The sequence below is a fragment of the Myotis daubentonii genome, chromosome 3 (genome assembly GCF_963259705.1).
Source record: "Myotis daubentonii chromosome 3, mMyoDau2.1, whole genome shotgun sequence".
Classification (NCBI taxonomy): domain Eukaryota; kingdom Metazoa; phylum Chordata; class Mammalia; order Chiroptera; family Vespertilionidae; genus Myotis; species Myotis daubentonii.
The window spans coordinates 162,622,794-162,634,964 of record NC_081842.1 but is presented as its reverse complement, the minus strand read 5'-3'; the positions used below and the strand labels follow the sequence as shown (position 1 = coordinate 162,634,964).

The window sequence follows — 12,171 nt, the reverse complement described above, 5'->3', positions numbered from 1 at the left end:
TTTTTTATCTTTCCTCTGGACTGCTTTATGTAAACCAGACTCATGTAGTCAATTGCCTCTTAGACATTACCATTTGTAAGTTTAATAGGCATCTTCCACTTAATATGTTCAATGTTAAACTCAATTTCCCCCTCCAGTTCTTCTGTCTTCCCATTTTAGTAAATAACAAATTTGTTCTTTCAGTTTGCTGAAGCTGAAGAACCTTGGAGTCGTCATTGATTTCTCTCATATCCCACATCTGATTCATCAGGAAGTCCTATTGATTTGACTTTTAAAATAAATAAAATGGCTACATCATGGTCCAAACCACCTGAAATATTGCAATGCATTCTCTTTAGTCTTTATCATTCTTTCCCACTCCATTCTTAACACAGAAGCCAGTGATTTTGGCATCCTGCATAAAATTTCAGTGGCTTCTTATTTTCCTGTATAGAAGTCTGTCTTCAGTAGTTTACAAGAGTCCACACCATTTAGCCATGTATTATTTTTCTGACTGCCTTCTAATTTTTTCACCACTCCCATTTAATCATTCTGACATAGCAGCACCTCAAAGATGCCTAGCATTTTTTAATATTTACCTCTACCTGGTATATTCTACTCCCACTTATATACATAGCTTTCCTCCTTTCCTCTTTCAGGTCACGGTGCAAATGTCATTTCTCAACCGTTTAAACCCATTTCTGGCCACCCCATCTAAAATTTTAATTCTCTAATTTCCTATCTTTACTTTCCTTAGCTCCTACCACCATCTAATATTCTATATAATATTTTTAAAATTGTTTTTAATTATTTAAAAAAATAAAATTTTATCTTCCCCATTAGAATGTCAAGGCAATGATTTTTTATTTATATTGTATCCTCAGTACCTAGAAAGGTGTCTTGGCATATGAAGGTTCTTTTAAAAAAATATTTAAAAGGAAGGGAGAGGGTGAGAGAGAGAGAAACATCAATGATGAGAGAAATCATTGATCAGCTGCTTTCTGCATGCCCCCCACACTGGGGATCAAGCCCTACACCTGGACATGTGCTCTGACTGGGAATCGAACCAGTGACCTCTTGTTGCATGGGTCGACACTCAACCACTGAGCTACATAGGCTGGGTTCATCATCAGTTTTTGATTGATGTGCCCCTTAAATGCTGACCATCCGAAAGTTCTCTTAGATTCTTTCAAAAATTATCCATCCCACGTCATCTTTGACTCTTTCAAAAATTATCCCTCTTTTACACTTTAAAATACTACCTGTGTTACAATCTTTTCTAAATCTTTATCTCCAGCTAAGACTTTTTTCCTAAATCCCAGTTTAGAATATCCAATTCTTTTCTAGACACCTTTATTCACATTCAATTTAATTGAATATTGTTGTACTAGGTTTTTGGGAATCAGAAATTAAATAAACCTTGCCCTGTTTGATCTTACATTATTATAGGGGAGTTAGAGAAACAAGTTATTACAACACAGATAGTAATTAGGAATATAGTTCAAGCAATGAATTTTTACCAAGTATGGAAGTAGCAGAGATGAAGGGGTGATTAATAGGATTATAGGCATGTTCTAACACGGCCGTGGGCAAACTATGGCCCGCGGGCCGGATCCGGCCCGTTTGAAATGAATAAAACTATTGGAAAAAAAAGACGGTACTCTTTTATATAATGATGTTTACTTTGAATTTATATTAGTTCACACAAACACTCCATCCATGCTTTTGTTCCGGCCCTCTGGTCCAGTTTAAGAACCCATTTTGGCCCTCGAGTCAAAAAGTTTGCCCACCCCTGTTCTAACAGAACTTACCTTTCTCTTCAAATGTATTCTTATATTCTACTAGAGGCCAAATGCGCGAAATTGGTGCACTCGGGGGGGGGGGGGGGCGGGGGGGCGTGTGTTCCCTCAGCCCAGCCTGCACCCTCTTGCAGTCTGGGAGCCCTTGGGGGATGTCTGACTGATGGCTCCAATGGGGAGCGGGCCTAAGCCGTCAGTCAGGCATCCTTAGCGCTGTTGCAGAGGTGGGAGAGGCTCCCGCCACTGCCGCTGTGCTTGCTAGCTGTAAGCCTGGCTTCTGGCTGAGCAGCGCTCCCCCTATGGGAGCACACTGATCACCAGGGGGTAGCTCCTGCATTGAGCGTCTGCCCCCTGGTGGTCAGTGCACGTCATAGCAACCGGTCATTCTGCCGTTTGGTTGATTTGCATATTAGCCTTTTATTATATAGGATACTTTCATTAGTAGTTCAACTGTGCACATCTTTTTTTAAAAAATATATTTTTATTGATTTCAGAGAGGAAGAAAGAGGGAGAGAGAGATAGAAACATCCACGATGAGAGAGAATCACAGATCGGCTGCCTTCTGCAAATCCCCCATTGGGGATTGAGCCCACAACCTGGACACATGCCCTTGACTGGAATTGAACCTGGGACTTTTCAGTTCGCAGGCCCACAATATAGCCCAGGGGTCCTCAAACTTTTTAAACAGGGGGCCAGTTTACTGTCCCTCAGACCGTTGGAGGGCCGGACTATAGTTTTAAAAAAAACTATGAACAAATTCCTATGCACACTGCACATATCTTATTTTGAAATAATAAAACAAAACGGGAACAAATACAATATTTGTATTTGCATGTGGCCCGCGGGCCGTAGCTTGAGGTCCCCTGATCTAGCCACTGAGCCAAACCAGCTAGGGCAAACTGTGCACATCTTTATTCAATCTGGAAACCAGGGCAATCTAAAACTTTTCCAAATTTCCACATACATTTAGTTGGCAAATTGTACATATTCTATCTCTTGATAACTTTAGCCATTTGTCTTTTTATTTCATAGTCATTTTAGTTAGGTCCTCATAATTACTCATGTCAGTGAATTATTTTCACGCATTAAAAGTTAACTGAAAAGCAATATATTATAGATAAGGCCTTGTACTAGAAAATAAGATTTAGAGAAAACCAAAAACAGGATCTCTCAGGGAGGTTACAATCTCTCAGTGTGCAAGGCATAAGCAAACAGATAGTTATGTAGTTGTGACAGAATAGAGACACCGGGAAAAATATGGGAACTCAAGGTCAGGGGAACCTAACTCAAGCTGGGAGTAAGATTTGGCCAACTAGAGGCTGAGTCTCAAAGCAGTAGTAGGGAAGAAAGTTATACACACACACCATTCACTTTATATGTACTAAAGAAATATTATTTTAAAGATATTACTTTGGGTGCCTGTGTACTTATTAATTTGCTCTTGCTTAAAAATAATTTTTAAGGCCGAAACCAGTTTGGCTCAGTGGATAGAGCATCGGCCTGCGGACTGAGGGGTCCCAGGTTCGATTCCGGTCAAGGGCATGTGCCTGGGTTGTGGGCATATCCCCGGTGGGAGATGTGCAGGAGGCGGCTGATCGATGTTTCTCTCTCATTGATGTTTCTGACTCTATCTCTCTCCCTTCCTCTCTGTAAAAAATCAATAGAATATGTTTGGAAGAAAAAAAAATAATTTTTAAGCATCATAATTGATTTAGGTTATCCATAGTAGTACATCATTATACAGTTGATCCTTCATTATTTACCAATTCTGTACTTCCAAATTTGTCCACTAACCCCAAAATCTAATTGTAACTCTGAAATCAAGCAGTTGGGGTGCTTTGCATGTTTTGTTTTTTTTTTTTTCAGACATGAGCATGGACAAAATAAATTTGAGTCCTATGTTCCTAGCTGGGTCCAACAAGGCAGTGCTTGCTTAGCTTTATTATTTCAGTTATCATATTGTAAACAAGTTTTTGTAGACTATTAAGTATACTTTTACATTTTTTTGCATTTTTGTGCTCTTGGTGATTTCACTGTTTAAAGAAATGTTTTGGTGTAGTGCTGAAATGCTGTCTAAATTGCGTTCCTAAGCATAGGAAGCCTGTGATGTGCCTTATGGAGAGAATACATGTTTTAAGTAAGCTTTATTCAGGCATGAGTTATAGTGCTGTTGGTCTTGAGTTCAATGTTATAGTAACTACTAAGGTACCGTTAAGCATAAACACACATAAGACAAGGTTATCTATTGATGAGTTGACTTAACTCTGCATTTCCCTTAGGGAAAATGATTCAGTATTCACTAATTCAGCATCCACAGCAACTTTATGGAACATAACTATGGCAAATAATGAGAATCGAGTACTTTCAGGGTACATTTGATTTTGGGAAACAGCCAAAGTCATTTATGGCCAGGAGTGGTGAGTCAAGCTGGACAATATAGAGGTATGATTATTAAAGTCTTCCTCAACCTTTTAAAACACATGCCCCCTCCCCTTTGATAAACATCTTACTTCACTACCCTAAAGATTCTAACATGTTTTCCTTAGTAGACACAGTCAGGTTGAGAATTAGTCTGCAAGTTTTACTTTACCATCAGCCAGGCTAATGTTTTATAGTGAAAGCTGAGTGTTTATAGTAAAAAATTATAGTTTTTTAAAAGCTTGCTAGATATAATAAAATTTTATTGTGTTTAGTGTTTTTTAGTCTGCCCTCTTACTCCAGTCAAGAATAATTTTTAAAAAGCAGGGGTTGGCAAACATTTTCTGTTAAGGGCCAGACAGTAAATTGTTAGGTTTTGTGGGCCATACAGTCTTTGCTACAACTATCCAACTCCGCCACTATATGGCAAAAGCAGCAATAGACAGTAGTTATTATTTTATCTATTTACTAGAGGCCCAATGCATGAAATTCATGCAAGGGTCTTGGCCCTGGCCCCTGCCTGCCGTTGCCACCTCTGCCACAGCCCTCTCCTGCTGCCGCCACGGCCCCCACCCGCCTGTGCCTCTGCCCCCACCCACTGCGGCTTTGTCCAGAAGGAAGGACTTCTGGAAGGACGTCCAGTCTAATTATCATACTATGCTTTTATTATTATAGATATTATTAACTCCTAAGGGCAGGGATCATGCCTTATACTGATGTATTCTTCAGGGCACATAACATAGTAGGATCTCAATAACTGTTGCCTTGACTTGCTGATTTAATCTAGATTAATAAAAAGGCTATATTTTAAAATATTAAAAACTCAAACAATTGAAACCCATCCATTTAAAATTGAATTATTGTAGAAATACTATTTTTCTCTTACTTATAAATGTCCTTCTTTAATCAAGTACAGTAGTTGGTGCTCATTGTATTTGGAATTAGGTCTCCTAATTTTAGAGTTATAAATAGTTGGAGAGCTAAACAAACTTGTTCAATAATTAGTTTATTGATTGGCTAAGAGCCTAACAGTTCTGTGAAAAAGCAGCCTATTCCTCTCCTTTCCTGCTCACCTCTGTAATACAGACATTTTTTTTTTCTGTTACTATTTGTCTTACTATGAGGGGCTGTTGGTTTCACTTTGGCCACAGACTAATGCTAATCCCTTTCTCTGGTCAGCCAATTAAGTTTTCCAAGTGATTCTCATGGCTGCTTGTGAGAGGAGAAACTTTAGAAAAGAACAAAGTGAAAATTACATAAATTTCTAATTTCCTAGTGTGTGTTTGTGTTTTTTACTTTTAATATTGTGAAACTATGTATGCAGTGAGTTCGTGTAAGAACCAGTCGCACAATTTCCCTCTAAATGTAAAATATTAAAAAAAAATGTAAAATATTATTTCAAAAATTCCTCACAAGTATCTTTTTCTTTTTTTATATATATATACTAGGGGCCCGGTGCACGAAATTCGTGCACTGGGTGTGTGTGGGGAGGGGAGTGTCCCTCAGCCCAGCCTGCCCCCTCTCACATACTGGGAGCCCTCAGGCGTTGACCCCCATCACCCTCCGATCGCCTGATCGGCCCCTTGCCCAGGCCTGACGCCTCCGCCAGAGGTGTCAGGCTTGGACAGGGGGCCCCCATCTCCCCCTGATCACTGGCTCTGGCCCCCGCCCAGGCCTGAGGCCTCTGGCCCAGGAATCATGCCTGGGCAGGGGACCCCCATCTCCCTCTGATCGCTTGCTCCACCCCCCCCCCCCAAGCCTGACGCCTCTGACCCAGGCTTCAGGCCTGGGCAAGGGGACCATCATATCCCCCCAATCCCTGGCTCAGCCCCCCGCCCAGGCCTGATGCCTCGGCCAGAGGAGTTGACCCTCATCACCCTCCGATCACCAATCACCGGATCGGCCCCTTGACCAGGCCTGAGGCCTCTGGCTGAGGCGTCCGGCCCGGGCAGCGGGGACCCGCAGCTGCAGCGGCCCCGCGATCGTGGGCTACGCTTTAGGCCCAGGCAAGGGACCCCTAGCTCCCGGGACTGCCAGCTTCGACCGTGTCCAGCTCCCATCGCTGGCTCCACCCCTACTTCCTGCTATCACTGGCCAGGGCAGAAAAGGCGCCTGATTCTCCGATCATGGCTGGGGGGCAGGGCAAAGGCGGCCCCAGGGCCGCCTTTGCCCTGCCCCCCAGCTCTTAGCTCCCCCCTGGGTTTCCGATCACTGTCAGTGGCAGGGGCTTCTTCCTGCTTTCCCTTTCGCCTCCCTGCATTGTGCCTACATATGCAAATTAACCGCCATCTTGTTGGCAGTTAACTGTCAATCATAGTTGGCACTTAACTGCCAATCATAGTTGGCAGTTAATTTGCATATAGCCCTGATTAGCCAATGAAAAGGGTATCGTCGTACGCCAATTACCATTTTTCTCTTTTATTAGATAGGATATTTTTTATGATTAAGATATTACATATGTGACCTTGTCCCCACGTTACCCTCTACCTGCCCCCCCCCCCCGCTCATGCCCTCACCCCCCCGTTGTCCGTGTCCATTGGTTAGGCCTATATGCTTGCATATAAGTCCTTTGGTTGATCTTTCCCCCTTACCCCTACCCTCCCCTACCTTCCCTCCAAGGCCCGACAGTCCAATCAATGCCTCTCCGTCTCTGGATCAGCCCTTGTTCATCAGTTTATGTTGTTCATTATATTCCACAAATGAGTGAGATCCTGTGGTATTCATCCACTCTCCAGTTCCATCCATGCTGTGGCAAATGGTAAGAGTTCCTTTTTCTTCTTCCTCTTCTTAAAGAATACCTTTCAGCATTTCATATAATGCTGGTTTGGTGGTGATGAACTCCTTTAGCTTTTTCTTATCCGTGAAGCTCTTTATCTGACCTTCTATTCTGAATGATAGCTTTGCTTGATAAAGTAATCTTGGTTGCAGGTTCTTGCTATTCATCATTTTGAATATTTCTTGCCACTCTCTTCTGGCCTGCATGGTTTCTGTTGAGAAATCAGCTGACAGTCGTATGGGTACTCCCTTGTAGGTAACTGACTGTCTTTCTCTTGCTGCTTTTAAGATTCTCTCTTTATCTTTTGCTCTTGGCATTTTAATTATGATGTGTCTTGGTGTGGTCCTCTTTGGATTCCTTTTGTTTGGGGTTCTCTGCGCTTCCTGGACTTGTAAGTCCATTTCTTTCACCAGGTAGGGGAAGTTTTCTGTCATTATTTCTTCAAAAAGGTTTTCAATATCTTGCCCTCTCTCTCCTTCTGGTACCCCTATAATTCTGATGTTGGTACGCTTGAAGTTGTCCCAGAGGTTCCTTATACTGTCTTCATATTTTTGGAATCTCTTTTCTTTTTTCTTTTTCGGTTGGGTATTTTTTGTTTCTTTGTATTTCAAATCTTTGACTTGATTCTTGGGATCCTCTTGTCTGCTGTTGGATCTCTGTAAATTATTCTTTATTTCAGTCAGTGTATGCTTAATTTCTAGTTGGTCCTTTTTCATGTCCTCCATGGTCTCACTATACTCCTTGAGGGATTCATTAAATTTATCGGCGGTTTCCATAAAATTCTTGAAAAACCTTATAAACGTGGCCTTGAACTCTATATCCATTCGTTTGCTTTCCTCCATTTCTGCCATTTATGACCTGTTTCTTTGTCTCCGCATTTTGGCTGCTTCCCTGTGTTGATAGAGTGGCCCTGCGCCCCAGGTGTCCTGTAGGGCCCAGTGGCTCAGCCTCCCCAGTTACCTGAGGTGGACACTCTTGGTGCACTCTTGGTGCCTTGATTGTTGTAGGATCACTGGGAGGAATTGACCTCCAGGCCAATTGGCTGTGAGAATCAGCTGTGTCTGAAGTGGGAGAACTTCTGTGCTGAAGACACCCTTCTGGGGCAAGACTTGCTTCAGTGGGGCTTTGGTGCTCACTGAGTCTGCTCCCTGAGTGTGTCCCTTATGGATCTGAGGAGTTGCAATCTGGATGGTCCCCCTCTGACCACTGGGTGCAGTGGCTCCTGGATCTAAGGAGGTGCTAATTCAGCCTCTGCCTGAGGCCACACAGCAGGAGCCATGAAGAAGCTCAGCTGTGAAGCAATGCAAGCTGCTGCGGGGCCTTGGGCCTTCTCTTGGCAGTTCCGGATCTGCCTGGGGCTGCAGTTAGGTAATTATCAGTTTGCAAAGGGCTGGTACATTCACATGCAAAAGCCTCCGCCGCAGCCTGGGTGGGGCGGGGTCTCAGGGAATCAAAGGGCGGAGCAAGCTGCTATGGCTGATTCTCCGCCCAGCCCTAAGGAGTCCTGCGTCTCAGTGACCCGATAATTACTGCAAGCACCTCTGAGGGAAAGCCGCTCTCAAGTTCGCCCGCTGCCCGACAGTCTAGCTTCTCCCCGTATGAGTCCTGGGTCCCCAGAGACTTCCCGGAACCGGAGTTCAGAGCAGTCGGGAGCTTGTGATTCAAAAAGACAGCCGCCCTCAGGTGCCACCCCCTTTCCGCGCACACGAGCCGCCGTACCTCTGCACTTCACCTCCACAGCTCCTCTGGCTCTCAGCGTGCTTTTCTTTCCTTCTAGTTGTAGAATTTACACTCAGCCAGCCTTCCTGTTGTTCTGGATGATGTCCGCTCTGTCCTTTGCAGTATTTTTCAATTGTTGTGGGAGGTGGCAATTTCCTGTTGTTTATCTATGCCGCCATCTTAGTTTGAGTATCTTTTTCTTGTAGACGAAAAGTGGAATACTATTTTACTTTATTTTTCAACTTTATTGAGATACTAGAGGCCTAGTGCATGAATTTGTGCATGGATAGGATCCTTGGGCCTGGATGGCGATCAGGGCCAATCAGGGCCTTCCAGCTGCTGGCCTTTCTTTCCCGGCTGCCGGCCGCTGCTGGGGCCTTCCTTCATTCCACACTGCTCCCTGGTGGTCAGCACACGTCATAGCGAGTGATCGAACTCCCTGTCGAACTCCCGAGGGGACACTTTGCATATTAGCCTTTTTTTTTTTAATATATTTTATTGATTTTTTACAGAGAGGAAGGGAGAGAGATAGAGAGTTGGAAACATCGATGAGAGAGAAACATCAATCAGTTGCCTCCTGCACATCTCCCACTGGGGATGCGCCCGCAACCCAGGTACATGCCCTTGACTGGAATCGAACCTGGGACCCTTCAGTCCGCAGGCCGACGCTCCATCCACTGAGCCAAACTGGTTTCGGCGCATATTAGCCTTTTATATATATAGATATTGAGTTGTAAAATTACAAGATACAGATGAAGTATCATACAATTGTACACTGGAAACCTATATAATTTATTGACCAATGTCACCCCAATGAATTTAATTTAAAAATTATAAGATATTTAAAGTGTACATTGTGATAATTTGATATATGTATATACTGTGAAAGGATTCCACCCCTCTAGTTAAATAACACATTCACCACCTCATATATTTATCTCTTTTAAAATATGGAATGCTTCACTAATTTGCATGTCATCTTTGGGCTGGGGCCATGCTAATCTTCTCCATGTCACTCCAATTATAGTAAATGGATGGCTGAAGTGAGTACTGTAATACTATTTTATAAGTAAAAATAAATGTTTCTTTAGAGTTCATCTGTTAGGATTTTTCCCCCCTAAATGTGCATGTGAGAGACAGATATGTGTGATATACTTTAGTTCATAGGTTGAAGTTTCTGAAAAATTGAATTTCAGCACTAATGATGAGAAGGAACCTCTTCATCTATCTGTACTGGCTAATACAGTAGCCACTAGCTACATGAAGCTGTTAAGTACCTGACATGTGGCTCTCTGAATTGAGATATAATGTGAAGTGTAAAAATCACACTGGCTTCTGAAGACTTAGTATAAAAACAAGAATATAAAATAGCTTCCTGATAATTTTTTTATTGATTACATGTTGCAATGATAATATCCTGGGTTAAATAAAATACATTATTAAAATTAATTTCACATTTCTTTTTACTTTTATTAAAATGTGGATTCTAGAAATGTTTAAGTTATATATATGTTTTGCATTTGCAGCTTTATATTTCTGTTGGACAACACTGCTCTACATTTTGTGATCTTTCAACATAAAGTGTATAATCAAATATCAATTTACAAGATCCATTTAAAATGACCTAGGCCCTGGCTGGTGTGGGGCTCAGTTGATTGAGTGTCATCCTATGCACCAAAAAGGTCACCATTCGATTCCTGGTCAGGGCAAATATCAGGTTTTGGGTTCAATCCTGGTTGGGTGGCAACCAGTCAATGTTTCTCTCTCACACTGATGTTTCTCTTCATCTCTGTCTAAAATAAAAAAAATACTTTAAAAAAGGAGATGATAAAAGAAAATGACCTAGAAATTCTATAATTTCTTTTGGCTCTTATTAAATATGGAAAAGTACTGTAGCGAATGCTTTATTTTAACCAATTCCAAAATGCTAGGAAAGTATGAGATTAGTTCACTGTACATTCACTAACATTCTGGTAAGCTTTCTAGTGACTTCTTGTAAAAGAGGGTAAAGAAGAAGGGCAGGTTGTTACAGTGCTACTTTATTAGAATACATTTTATTTTTTATTTGTTTCAAGTCTCCAGTTCTTTTATTTATTCACTGTAATTCCAAGATTTTAGTAGTATTGATAAAATCCAAGGCCATCTTATTTTTGAAGTGTGATATCAGTGAGCACTCACCATTCCTTAACGATCAAGTCTGTTTACGACTTCCCCAACCGTAGCAATGAAGTTTTCATTGTCTTGGGGATTAGCTAAAATAATACTGTTCAGTCTGTTCATATATGAGTCATCGGTGTCCAGTGTAGGTGCCTCTCCACTTCCAGATAAGGGCATGCTGGCAAAGCTGCTGGTTAACACCTGCTGCAGGATGTCCAGGTGCTGTTGTAAGACAGTGTTGGCAGCTTCGCTCCTGGATCACATTCACTTCCAGCTTCTCCACTGCTGTGCACACGCTCTCCAACTGCTTCTGCAGGGCTCCATTCCTTCTTCAAGCTCCATGTTGCATTTGTGAAACTCTGCCTCCCGAGCTTTGCTGTGGCTCAGGAATTCCTCTGTAAATATAGGGATGTCAAAAACAGACCGTTTCTTCTGTTTGTTTTTCATGATCATGAGTGGCCTGTCTGGCTGCATTTTGTCTTTGAGATTTGCCTTTCTGGTCTTGGTTTTCCTACTGAAAACCTTGTAGGCCTCAGTCTTCTGATACTGCTCCAGTTCCTTCATGTAACGCTCCTTATCTCTATTGGCTTCATCAAAGTAGCGCTGTTTTTCTTAGCATTCATTGCCTAACATTCTTGTGATTTCTGGAAATGGGACTTCTGGTCTCTTTGATCAAAGCTGTTCTCAACGCTTATTCATGACCGGAACATATCCTGTAAGGGGGGATTTGGGTGTATTGCTATCTCAAAGAGGTGTCTTCCTCTTTCTTCCTTTGGACCACCCTTCTCGTTTACATCTTTGCTCTGTTCACTGCTTTCTGCAGTGTCTGAAGGCTCATTCTGAAGCAATTGACCTTGGGAGAGATCCTCCACAAATTCTGGATTGTTGGTAGATGATGTGGCTCCACTACCATATGGAATCTCTGGGTGGGTTAGCCGTGTTGTAGCCAGATCACTACTCTCCTTGGAGCCATCCTCCTCTGCATAAAGGGGAGACAGGGTGGAACTAGTCATCCAAGTTTCCATCTCTCTGCCAATAGGGTTAGTCAGGGGCCTGGAGCTAAAGAAAGTCCCCTGCACAGAGGACAGTTCTCTGAGCCTCTCTGAATCACTGTCACTCCTCTCTGGCATCTCACAGCTTGAGAAAAATTCCTCCGCAGCACTTTATTATTATGTCCTTTCTTCCCGTTTACCTTATCGTCATAAACACCTTCCTATAGGCAACGTCTATTAACACAATAACACAAAGTTGTTTCGGTGAGGAGAAAAATGAAATATCGGGATACATTTTAATATCACCACAGAATACACGAATTCAACACTC

At 42.4% G+C, this 12,171-nt stretch overlaps 1 protein-coding gene, 1 non-coding gene and 1 pseudogene across 3 annotated transcripts in view; 1 reads left to right on the top strand and 2 right to left on the bottom strand.

The window, feature by feature from the left end:
• Window positions 1-12,171, top strand: part of DNAJB4 (DnaJ heat shock protein family (Hsp40) member B4) — a 53,568-nt gene that overhangs the window by 18,141 nt on the left and 23,256 nt on the right. The window lies entirely within an intron of this gene.
• LOC132232093 (U6 spliceosomal RNA) lies at window positions 9,636-9,742 on the bottom strand. The gene has a single exon (XR_009452252.1). It is a non-coding gene; the product is annotated as a U6 spliceosomal RNA (small nuclear RNA).
• Window positions 10,690-12,110, bottom strand: LOC132229464 (high mobility group protein 20A-like; annotated as a pseudogene).